This window comes from Mytilus edulis, chromosome 2 (genome assembly GCF_963676685.1).
Source record: "Mytilus edulis chromosome 2, xbMytEdul2.2, whole genome shotgun sequence".
NCBI lineage: Eukaryota > Metazoa > Mollusca > Bivalvia > Mytilida > Mytilidae > Mytilus > Mytilus edulis.
This window is the reverse complement of record NC_092345.1, coordinates 30,183,574-30,197,123: the sequence shown is the minus strand read 5'-3', so window position 1 is coordinate 30,197,123 and position 13,550 is coordinate 30,183,574.

The following is a 13,550-nucleotide window of genomic DNA, read 5'->3' as shown; positions in this document are numbered from 1 at the left end:
CATGTGTATAAGAACTTCAATTGATCTATTTAATTGCATGTTTATTTAAGAACGGGCAGACATGTGAGAGTTGCTGATCTGTCAATTATAATTACTGTAACAGATGATACGGTAATAAAGTGAGGTGAACTTTATAACAGTAAGTAAGTAAGTAAGTAAGTAAGTAAGTAAGTAAGTAAGTAAGTAAGTAAGTAAGTAAGTAAGTAAGTAAGTAAGTAAGTAAGTAAGTAAGTAATTTTTATTGGTAGATGTCGTATACATTTTTTTACAAGATATGGGGTATGATTTCCAATGAACCAAATCTCAACAAGAGACCTAATTACACAGAAATCAACAACTATGATATCGGTCACCATATGGGCTTTAACAACGAGAAAAAAAACCCCTTACAGAATAGTCAGCAATAAAACATCATAACAGTACAACCTAAGAGCAAACTATAACAAGAGGCTGTCAGAATGCCAGACTGTCAACCGGATTTTCCTGCTGAGGTCGAACCCTGAACAGTTGCTTAAAACAGCTCTGAATTTGGATTGTATAGGTTTGTGACACAAGATAAATGTGTTCAAAGAACTGAAATATTTGAAATTGGACATTTACCTATTTAGATCCAATATCCAAAATCTAAATATATTGTTAGAATGAGCATATCAAAGAACCTCAAGAATTCAATTTTTGATGAAATCAAACAAAATTTAATTTAGGACCCTTAAGACCTCAATGGGGACTAATTTGATAAAGGAGCCAACAATCCAAAATCTCGCAATACATGGTTAGATTTAACATTTCAAAGAACCCCATACATTATTTTTTTGTTGAATCAAACACAGTTTAATTCAGAGGCGGATTTAGAGGGGTGGCAAGGTGCCCGGCCCCCCTTTTAGGAACAAATTTTTTTTTATATAGGGAATCACTGAAGCGTGACTGGAGCAGGTCCCCTCTAAGGCAGTCAGTGGGCCCCACTTATGAAAATTTCTGGATCCGCCACTGTAATTTGAGACCCTGATTTTGACCACCTTGAAAACTGGGCCAAAAATTGAAACTCAGTTTAATTTCATCGATATAATTTGCTGTTCAAAGGGAAATAACTCAAACTGGATAAATTAAACTGAGATAAATTAAACTCAGTTTAATTTCATCGATATAATTTGCTGTTCAAAGGGAAATAACTCAAACTGGATAAATAATTCTGTAAAATTAATACTACAATATTTAACAATAACCAGTGATAACTAAATTCTCTAAAATAAGATATGATTTAACCAAGTTCTAAAAAGACGGGACACGGTATTTGTTTGTAATATTATAGTTCGTCCCTGTGTGCTTTGCATTGTCGTTTTTTTTTTGTGTTCCACTTCAGTGTTTCTTTCGTTTCGTTGTTTCCCTCTTAAAGTTGAGTCCCCCCCCCCTCGGTTTTAGTCTCTAACCCGGATTTGTTTTCTCTCAATCGATTTATGACTTTCGAACAGCAGTTAACTACTGTTGCCTTTGTCTAAAACATTGTTAGATTGAGCATGCAAAACAACCCCAAGAATTAAATTTTTGATAAATTAATTCAAAGGGCCTCAATGTGGTATTTCCTAATTAACACATGGTATGGGTAAAATCTCTTTGTTCTTACTGTGCTTTAATCTGGATAATGCACAGCAAAGGTGTGCATTAACTACCTCAGATATACTGCACAGTTCAAATCTATTTTTACTTTTAGGGGCGGTTCCTAGATTTTAAAAGGTGCGTTATTCTATCAAATTAAAAAAATATATCACCGAACGTAGCGAGACTAAAAACAATATTGACGATTTTAAGGCAAAACACGATAATTTGTCCAATCCTAGAGTGAACGACATGTTCGTCCCCACCCCCGAATCCGCCATCTGCCTTGAAATTACGACAAAACTGAACTTTGTACAAACATCGTAGTTTCATTCCTTTTTTTCATCTTAGCTTGAACATAAAATGTTTCAGTATTATATTTTGCGTACAACATAAATCTTAAATCAGTGTTTTAAAGTCAGAAAGAAAGTTAAAAAAAAATTTGGTAACTTCCGCCAAAAAAGAAATGTAACTAAGAATATCCGAATAAAAGAAATCTGATTATTCAATGGAATTTATAACGACTTCTTGAATATCTATTCCCCATATTTTTGGATCGAATTTAAAGGGGGTCATATTCAAGTTTGTTTTAAAACAGGGAGATTAGCTAGAGATCAATCAGACTTCAATTAGATGGACGTGTCTGTAGATACAAAGAAATTTGGGGGAGGGGGAGTAAAAGATTGGAAAGAGAAACGTATTTTCTGTTTATTCAACATTTAAAATTTTAAATATAACATCTAATTCTTCCTCGGTTTATCTTTCTCTATTAAAGCATATCATTGGTGGAAAGAAATTCAAAAGCAATTAATCTAAACACAATAACCCTTTCAGTTATGATTTTTTTTTCATACAACGATTTGAAAGAACTCAAGTTGTCAAAGTCTTAATCGTCATTATTAACAAAAAATGGGAATAGATTTAATAGAAACATTAAAAAACAATTTACCATTAAATTGCAATTTTACAATAAGTCTAAACCTAAAAAAAAGTTATCAATTGAAAACTTACCAATGAAAGTCGTATTCCCCCCTTTCTTTACCCAACAATAAACTTTCCTAGGATCCGTGGATTGCGGAATATCGTCCACATCCAAAACGTTCACGTAAATTAATGACGTCATGTGTTAAAACAGTTAAATCAGAAATTAAAAAAACACTTTAAATATATAATTAACAATTTCTGTTCCAAGGGAAATAACTCAATTATATAATATGAACCACTTAGGGATATCAAAAAGGGCGTTAACTCAACAAGGAGAAAAGCTAAAATCGTGAATATTGAACTTGACCTACATTAAGTCACACGGAACAACATATCTAAATTAAAAAAAAATCTTTAAGCATTTTCATGCAAATGAACGGACACTATTTGATAACCGCCTGCCATGCAGCCGTTTATCCTCAAATCAAAAACCGATTTCTACTTAAAAATCATGTGAAATTGGTTTAACTCGTCAGATTGATACAAGCAAACATACATCAAACAAAAACACAGAGTTGACGTGGCAGTGTACTTATACATTCCCACATCAAAAAGACACTAAATACAGATCTGTGAGTACTCACAGTTACTGCCGGACAACTACTTCACAGTCAATTACAACTTCATAAAAAACCACGTATCTAAGACTAAAATATCAATCAGTACAAATCCAACATCTAATCGAATAAGTGTAAAGACGCCATTAACAGTCAGAGAAAAAACATGATCTCATATTTGTGCAATGCTAAGATTCAGGTATCGACAGATTGAAGAGGAATGAATTACGTATGTATATAAATTTAATATTTATTTAAGAATTGAATGCTCTTTTTTGTAAATTTATTGGGGTGTAAAAGCGTTGACCGAAGTACATTTTGTATGAAGCGCCTAAAAATGTGCGCACGGTCAATGCTTTTACAACCCTATAAAGTTACCAAAAAAAAGCATTCAATACTTATAATTACATTTTTACCTATAAGATCATGAAAACATGCCTTTTATCAAGTTTTTATTTCATTTACCAGTGCACTTTATTGTGGGACCTCGTGTCATCATGAATGAAAAGTTTTATTGTGTGATACAACTGCTTAAGGAATAACACGTGATGTACAGTTAGCCAATCAGAATAACGTATTATAGTGCAACATACATTTAATGTAATTATTTGCTATTGATTTACAACAAAAATCTATATTAATACCAATACAAACAATATTAAAAGATCTAATTACAGTGTTGAATTGATACCCTTTTGGAATGAGTTTATTTAAAGGATCGATAAGTTAACTAGGATCATGGAAGTAATATTTAATATTACTTCCATGCTAGGATCATTTCAAAAATTCTAAAACTTACAACAAAAAAACAGAAATATTTATGATGCAATTGCGCTATCAACATTCTTCAGTTAAAGCTACAAGTAGAAGCACAGAGAAAAAGTGATATTGCTCATTTATTTTCTTTTAGGTGACAGTCTTACATATATCCACAAGAATTCACATCAAAATGATGTTGGATATATCTGACTTCGTTATCCGCATCTCCAAGGAAAACACCATATTTTCAAAAAAAAATGTCACTACATTTTAAACTTTGTTAATTGATAAATACCACATGTTTTGTTGGTTCATTCTCATTTATCCAACTTTTTAAAATTATAGGTAGTACAGGTAATAAAAAAAGTTGGATAGATGAGATCAAAGGTAATTAAGAACAAAGGGTTTTTCAATTAGAGTTTGGGTTGAATGACAGGTAAAAAGTACGACTGAAAATTATACCAGGATTAAATTTTCTGTAGTATTATTTAGCATAGCATGTTAAAATGTGCAACTGACATTTAGTTAATGTAATGTAAATCATTTGAAAGTATTTTAAAGTTTTTTAACCGTTAATAAAAATGGGAATTGGACAGAAAACTATGAGTTGCACTTTTATTCATGAAGAGATTTGTCAATGAGATAGAGCTTGTTTTGTGTAATATATCCTTTTCGTTCATTTTTTTCTGTTCTTCTGACCAAATGATCCAAATGGGACAAAATATAAGTTGATTACGTATTACTTCACAAAGACTGAACTGAACAAAATTCACACAACATATATATTTATAAACAAAAGCAAAAGCAATTCAAGCACAATGATTATAAAATGTAATTAGAGGAAAAACAAATGCGTGGATAGGCTGATAGAACACAGTGCGTTGTCATAGAAGGGAATAAGTCTGACTTCATAAATGTAGCGTCCGGAGTCCCACAGGGATCTGTACTAGGACCAAGCCTCTTCCTCTTTTACATCAATGACATGCCGGAAGAAGTTTCATCAACAGTGAGGCTATTTGCAGATGACACCATTGCGTACCTCACTGTATCATCAGAAAGCAACATCCTACAAGAAGACCTAAATAAGCTAGCAATATGGGAAGAAAAATGGATGATGCAGTTCCATCCTGACAAATGTGTTCTTCTGCCAAATATCTAGGGGAGCTACCATTTGATTTTTATGGGGGGGGGGGGGGGGGGGGGGGGGGCTGGGATGAAAAATTTTGTCCTGCATTTTTTTTTAGCTGTAATCTCTGTCCTGCCTTTTTATTTTTCACTCTGTTCGGTCCTGCCTTTTTTTTTTTTTAGTTTATCCTGACTTTTTTTTACCTAAATTGTCGTCCTGACTTTATTTTTTTGCAAGTGTCTCATCCTGCCTTTTTTTTTACTCAAAACTCCTGTCCTGCCTATTTTTTTCAAATTTCATCCTAGCCCCCCCATAAAAATCAAATGGTAGCTCCCTAGGAGTCACCAGAACATCTGATCTAAAGTGGGGTGCTCATATGAATAACATCTGTCCGAAAGCGAATAGGACAATAGGATTCCTAAAACGATATCTAAACATAGCTAACAGTGAGATCAAGGAAAAGGCATTTACAGCTTTAGTAAGACCAACAGTTGAATATGCGAGTTCATTTTGGGATCTTCACCTACAAAAAGACAAGCATAAACTATTTAGGATTTCATTTAAATGTTTAACAGTATTTCGTTTTTATTCTTTTTTAAACTTATATAAAACTTATATTGGTAAATCTGTCAATATATTTTTCTTTTAAAGATTTTAAATAGGATTTCATAAAAAGGTTTAATAGTATTTCATTTCTTTTCGTTTACAAAACATCATATGGAACTTTTATTGGCATACAAAAATCAAATAAAATAAAAATTCATTTCTAATTTGTCTTACAATATATTGGTAAATCTTTCAATATATTTTTCTTTTAAAGATTTTAAATAGGATTGGTAATATTTCAATATATTTTTCTTTTAAAGATTTTAAATAGGATTTCATAAAAAGGTTTAATAGTATTTTTTTCGTTTACAAAACATCATATGGAACTTTTATTGGCATACAAAAATCAAATAAAATAAAAATTCATTTCTAATTTGTCTTACAATATATTGGTAAATCTTTCAATATATTTTTCTTTTAAAGATTTTAAATAGGATTGGTAATATTTCAATATATTTTTCTTTTAAAGATTTTAAATAGGATTGGTAATATTTCAATATATTTTTCTTTTAAAGATTTTAAATAGGATTTCATAAAAAGGTTTAATAGTATTTTTTTCGTTTACAAAACATCATATGGAACTTTTATTGGCATACAAAAATCAAATAAAATAAAAATTCATTTCTAATTTGTCTTACAATATATTGGTAAATCTTTCAATATATTTTTCTTTTAAAGATTTTAAATAGGATTGGTAATATTTCAATATATTTTTCTTTTAAAGATTTTAAATAGGATTTCATAAAAAGGTTTATTAGTATTTCATTTCTTTTCGTTTACAAAACATCATATGGAACTTTTATTGGCATACAAAAATCAAATAAAATAAAAATTCATTTCTAAATTGTCTTACAAAAAGTAATATTGACAAACAAATCTAATAAAAAAGATAAATAAAAACATTATTTTTTTTAAGAAAACACATTAATTTCTTTTTTGTACTGTAACGTTACCAATTGACTGGTTGCTGTATTTTTTTCTATTCTATTATTTTCACCAATAGAATATATGTTTTGTATCACATGTATTTGTCTGCCTCTTGTTTATATGTAAAACTGTCATGAGAGTTTAAAGAAAGTACATTGTACAGATTTGTACTTCCTATGTTCCTACACTCTAACAAGTTATGTTAATTGTAAGTTGAATCAGGGTATAATTCCATTTTTTCTATAAATGAACTATATCATATACTTAAAAGAAAAAGAAAATAAAAAAATGGGGTCACTGTTCTGACGCTCACACTCTGGCTTCAAAGATATATAAAATCTCAAATGATGAAGTAAATGTTAATGCTGACGACAAACTAATACAACCAGACAGATTATTAAGATATGTGAATTCTCACTCTTTCCAAATACCATCATGCAAGACCAGCACCAGGAAAGAGTCTTGACTCGTTCAAGAGCCTACTGCATGCACATTATATTTCAAGTCCCATGTTTTTATTTGCACCATGTATAAATATTATATACAGCACAACATTTTTCTTTTTTGTTTAAATCATTTTTGGACTTGTTAAGTTTGCAAGCGCACACTAAACAGTAACAGGATAGTCATCCTAATGACAGTGGTCACTTAGTGGTAGAAGTAGAAGTACTTTCATAAAATGTTTATATAAAAATATTACTGATTTGTGGGTTTCTTCTGTATAAATGATGAAACATTTATTTACTATTTAAAGTATACTAAATTTTAATTAAAAGTAAAATGTAACAAGTGTACTATCGCCTATTATATATATATATATATTTTAAATAATATAAAAACATACAGGAACAAATTTACTGTCAAATTTTAGAAAGACACCTTATTATTACTAAACAAACAACCCAATAATTAACAAAAATAAAAAGTTGGCTAAATGAGAATACCTTATTTTAAAAAGTTGGATAAATGGGAAGACACCGTTTTGTTTGACCGATTCACGGGTTGTAATTATTATAAAACTAATTAGTTTACAATATACAGTATCAACTGAAACTTTATAAGAGTAGATATATTCATTTAAATGTGGAATATCATATAAACATATACATTTAAGAAGAATAGAATATACAATTTCCTTTTTTTAGCGGACACAAATCAAGATAGTATTACATTTGATTAAAGAAAGAAAAAAGTGTAAGGGGGAAAACCTATCAATCATATAAAATTGAGAATGGAAATGGGGAATTTGTCAAAGAGACAACAACCCGACCAAATAAAAAACAACAACAGCAGAGGGTCACCAACAGGTCTTCAATGTAGCGAGAAATTCCCGCACCCGGAGGCGTCCTTCAGCTGGCCCCTAAACAAATATATACTAGTCCAGTGATAATGAACGCCATACTAATTTCCAAATTGTACACAAGAAACTAAAATTAAAATAATACAAGACTAATTAACAAAGGCCAGAGGCTCCTGACTTGGGACAGCCGCAAAAATGCGGCGGGGTTAAACATGTTTGTGAGATCTCAACCCTCCCCCTATACCTCTAACCAATGTAGTAAAGTAAACGCATAACAATACGCACATTAAAATTCAGTTCAAGAGAAATCCGAGTCTGATGTCAGAAGATGTAACCAAAGAAAATAAACAAAATGACAATAATACATAAATAACAACAGACTACTAGCAGTTAACTGACATGCCAGCTCCAGACTTCAATTAAACTGACTGAAAGATTATGATTTCATCATATGAACATCAGGCACAATCCTTCCCGTTAGGAGTTTAGTATCATACCATCATAACATATATGAGAAGAACATAACCCGTGTCATGCCAACAACTGTATTTTAGAATAAATGTGTTTAGTTCCGATGCAAAGACCTTATCAGTGACTCAATATTAACGCCAAAATATGCAATCTTTAATGACTTGACAACAGTATCGTAATTATATACCTTCTTAATAAGTCTATTCAAAGGTTTTGTAAGTTTCTGAGGTGAATACTGACACCTTTGTGCTTTATAAAGAATATTACCATAAAAAATTGGATGTGAAATACCTGAACGTATTAGAAGTCTGCATGTTGAGCTATATTTACGAATGATGTCTTTATACCGATGATAAAATTTAGTAAATGTTTTGACTAGTTTGTGATATCGAAAACCCTGGTGTAATAATTTTTCAGTAATACATAAATTTCTCTCGTTAAAATCGAAAACATTGTTACATACACGAGCGAATCGTACAAGTTGAGATATATAAACACCGTAAGATGGTGACAAGGGAACGTCACCATCTAAAAACGGATAATTAACGATAGGAAATGAAAAATCATCCCTTTTATCATAAATTTTAGTATTCAGCTTTCCATTAGTGATATAGATATCAAGATCAAGAAAAGGGCAGTGGTCATTGTTAGTATTAGCTTTATTTAAAGTAAGTTCAACAGGATAAATTTCATTAATATACATACTGAAGTCGTCATTATTGAGAGCCAAAATATCATCCAAATATCTAAAAGTATTATTAAATTTGTTTATCAGATGTTGTTTCGATGGGTCTTTGCTTATTTTTGTCATAAATTGTAACTCATAACAATACAAAAACAGGTCCGCAATAAGTGGTGCACAGTTAGTCCCCATTGGAATTCCGATAATCTGACGATATACGGAATCTCCAAAGCGAACAAAAATGTTATCTAGTAAAAATTCAAGGGCATATATAGTATCAAAGCATGTCCAATTAACATAGTTTTTTTGTTTATTGCTACTCAAAAATGACCTAAAAGAGTTTGAACATATATATTCACATTCTGATTTTTTGAATGCCCATTTAATTAGGTGTGTGAATTTTTTCTTAATGAGAATGTGAGGCAATGTGGTATACAGGGTAGAAAAATCAAAACTTTGAACAGATTCAAAATCACCAATATAAGCATGCAATTTATCAAGTCTCTTTGTCTTAGAATATGGTATCAAAAATATATTTACATTTAGATATCAAATGCATGAGAAACTTACAACATGTAAAATTGAAGATCCTTTTCAATTTCCCCATTCTTTAAAATATCAAGTTTTTTTTTATAAGAATCTAATATATAAATTGTCATTTAGATGATATTTTGTCCTTGAGTGTCTATCAGAAGCGAACAGAAAAACCTTTACAATGTTTAGCGCTTTGTTTTTTTGGTTTCAACATTATATTTTCTATCGCTTAATCAACATCGTATGACAGATTTATAGCTTTACTTTGTTATTTCATAATCAAGAAAAGTTGCTTTCTTGAAAATAAGAAATGCAATCAAAAACATCTTTGGCATGGTAGTTTTTTGTTTTGCTGGTTTTTTAACAATTCAATTCAATTCAAAGTTTTATTGCCATATAAACTTTACAGTTTGTGACATATAAAAACAACAAAAACAAATAAAGACAATAACTAAGTAACTCAATATATATATACAAATTCAGGTAAATATTAAAGGGTCCCCTGTCCTCAGTTCCATTGACTTTTTTTTATAAAGGATCCTAGTTTATTCACTTGTGTTGGTGTTGATGGGTTAAGTATATGTATAACTTTGTCATTGTCAGTGAGATTAGCAAATGAATTATTTTCTCTGTTAATGAAATTAAAATATGTTAATCTAATATTTGAATTGTGAGAACAATTTATTAAGAAATGTTTCTCATCATCTAGTACTTTGCATTTTTTGCAGAGTCTCTCTTCACCAGGAATTTTAAAATGCCTTCCCTTTTCAATTAATAATGAATGGTCACTGATTCTAAGTTTTGTAATTAATTTTCTAAATTCAAAGTTTGAGTTAGAGAGTTAAGGTTTGAACAATAGATTTGGATCAAGTCCTTTATAAAAAATAATTTACTTTTATCACCAATAGATCATAACTTATCCATCAACAGGTTGTTGTAGTATGAGTTTATTGGGGTTTAATGTGTTAATATAGTTTTTAATATTTTTTATTTGTTTTAAATTATCACAGGTTTTTAATCTATCTATATCAATGTTAGATTCAGAAAGAATATCTTTTGTAAAAGTGAACCATGAATAGGACCCACTAGAAGTTTTATTTAATTGAAAAGATTCCTGTAATAAGGGATTCAAATTTGGGGTGAAATGACTTGCTAAATACATAATACATTGTAATAGTTTGGGTTTTTATATGACATTCAATAGGCAGTCTTCCCAATTCATTCCTTGTATCAAAATTTGAGGCGCTCTTGTTAGTGCCAAGGGTAAACTTGCAATAACCAAGATGCAAGTTTTCTATTGGAGTCTTGTCAATAAAATTAAATAGGTCTACATTTTTTCCAGAAACCAAAGCTCTTTTTTAGCTTTGAAATATGTTATATATGAGTCTAAATATGTTATTTCAGAATTATAAGTCAATATAGGTCTCACTAAGTTATTTGACACTCTGATAGGAAGGCTACCAAGAGAATTAGTATGTGTTTTAATAGAAAACAAAACCTTTTTGGCCTTTTTTGTTAATTCAGCTGTACTATGATTGAGATTACCATTTGATTTAATCAGCAGACCTAAGTAAGGATATTCTAAAACATTTTTTTTTTTTTTTTTATATACAAGTATAGATGTTTCAGGCTTTTGCTTTGTTGTTGAAAAGACCATACTTTTTGTTTTATTTATGTTTAGAGAAAGCTGCCAGTTTTCACAAAACATGGAAACTTTATTTAGACTATTTTGGAGACCCTCCTTAGATTCTGATAGTAAAAGCAAATCATCAGCAAACAGGAGGGAGCCTAGTTTACTATTTATCAGCTCCAATGGACTTGAGGTGTCATCTTCCAAGCCTTTAGAGATATCATTTATAAAAATATTGAACAAAAGTAGGACTTAATAAGTCCCCTTGTTTCACACCTCTAGTAATGTCAAAATAGTCTGAAAAAAGTTGAATCACAAAAATACTGAACTCCGAGGAAAATTCAAAAAAGGAAAGTCCTCAATCAAATGGCAAAATCCAAACTTCACACACATCAAACGAATGAATAACATATTCCTGACTTGGTACAGGCATTTTCTTATGTAGAAAATGGTGGATTGAACCTGGTTTTATAGCTAGCTAAACCTCTCACTTGTATGACAGTCGCATCAAATGTGATCTTTATATTTTAAAGAGGATTTTGTATTTAAATACAGTCGGAAACCCGGTTGAAATAGAACAAAAGAATCGAAGCTCTTTGTTAGAGAAGGCGATAAATGTGTACTGTATTGTTTACTATAGTGACAAAATTTTTAAAAGTTAATAGAAACAAAGAAAATTACAATTTTCTTCTCAATTACGAGGTGTTTTATTTTAAAAACACCATTTTCATAAGTTTTCAATTTATCTTGTACATAGTTAAGCAGAACAATTAGATTTCAAGTCGACGACATGGGTATCTTTCAAGTTGGATGAAGAAAATGCATAACCTCCGATTTTTTTGAAAAAATTACCACGGACATATAACATATCAATCTATTAGTTCAAAAATTTTCGTGTCTGCCCTTCCATTATGTTACTCAAGAAAAAATTCCTAAAAATGGGTAACAATTGTATCGGAAAGAGAAAATCGAGCGCACCTTTTTATGTTAGGGCGTGTTTGAGTTGAACATTTTGTCTTGATATCGTACAAAGTAAAATTATTTCATACATCGTCTCGCTTCAGATTCTATTATTTTTATATATCAAAGCTACAGATTGACTTTATAACACAAAAAAATAACAGTACTAAAAGATGAAATATATGGGTCAAGTGAAATACCTATCTAAAGAGTCACAAAAACAGAGAAGGTGTGTTCGAATAGCTATTTTTTAATGAAAGTACTTGACGACAGTCTTCCAAGTTGGATGATGAAAATGCATATCTTCGAAAAAATAAAAAAATTGTGTGTGAAAACTAGGGTTTATAGTCTTTATACACTAAAAAAATCTAGTCTGCCCTTCCACGAAATTTTTAATTAGAATTTTTTTTAAATGTTTATGAATTTTCGAAAATTCCACCTGACAACCGATCAGACAATAGTTTTAAGTTGAAACAATGCAGACAAGATTATTAACTGATGCTCATTAGCTAGTTGATTCATTTGTCTTTTAAAATACAACTGATATATAAGGATCGTAATGGTGCAATGTGGATACATTTATCGGTTTCCATGAGCAAAATTGGTAGCGCGTCATCCCTACAATGGCTAACATTTCTACGATTGTAAAAAATGAACTGGCGTAATGGGGAGATAATTCTGACGAAGTAGGATCCTGACTGCATGATTTTGGGTATACACCCGTTTTTAGAATTAAATTAAATATTTTTACAATTGACTTAATTATTACTTGATTTTAAGGTTTTAATTATTTCATTTATAATTCTATCTGGTCCAGCAGACTTTTGAAGTTTCAGTCCACTGATTACCTTTTTTTTACTTCTGAACAAGATATTGGAGCATCTGTTTCAGCTTTAAAGTCTATATCATTGTCTAATAGCTTTAATTGTGATTCAATGTCTATCTTAGTCAAAATAATAAAAGGATTAACTAATATTATTACACAAATAAGATGATAAAAAAAATGCATGTAATGAGATAAAATTGCTTATTTTTCAATATAAATTGTACATGTTAGTGATGGGTGTTTTAGAAAAATATATTAGTTTCATAATGAAATGTAGAAATATCTGTATATATATATTTTGGGGTGATTTATTATGTTAAAGTTAGTTTTACAGAATACTTGTAGTATTCAGTTAGTTCTACAGAACACTTGTAACATTCATTTTAACAATGAAAGGAGTTATTTCCCTTAGACTGTTGTATTGTTAGCAGTCATGAAAAATAATTATAAAAAAAAAAAAAAATAATATTTGGAACTATTATTATTGTTTAAATCTATCATGTTTATAGAAATATTAACCAAACTGTCAATTTATAATTGAAGGTTTTCAGGCTAACAAGAAGGTTTAATATATAAATGACACTAGTCAATATTA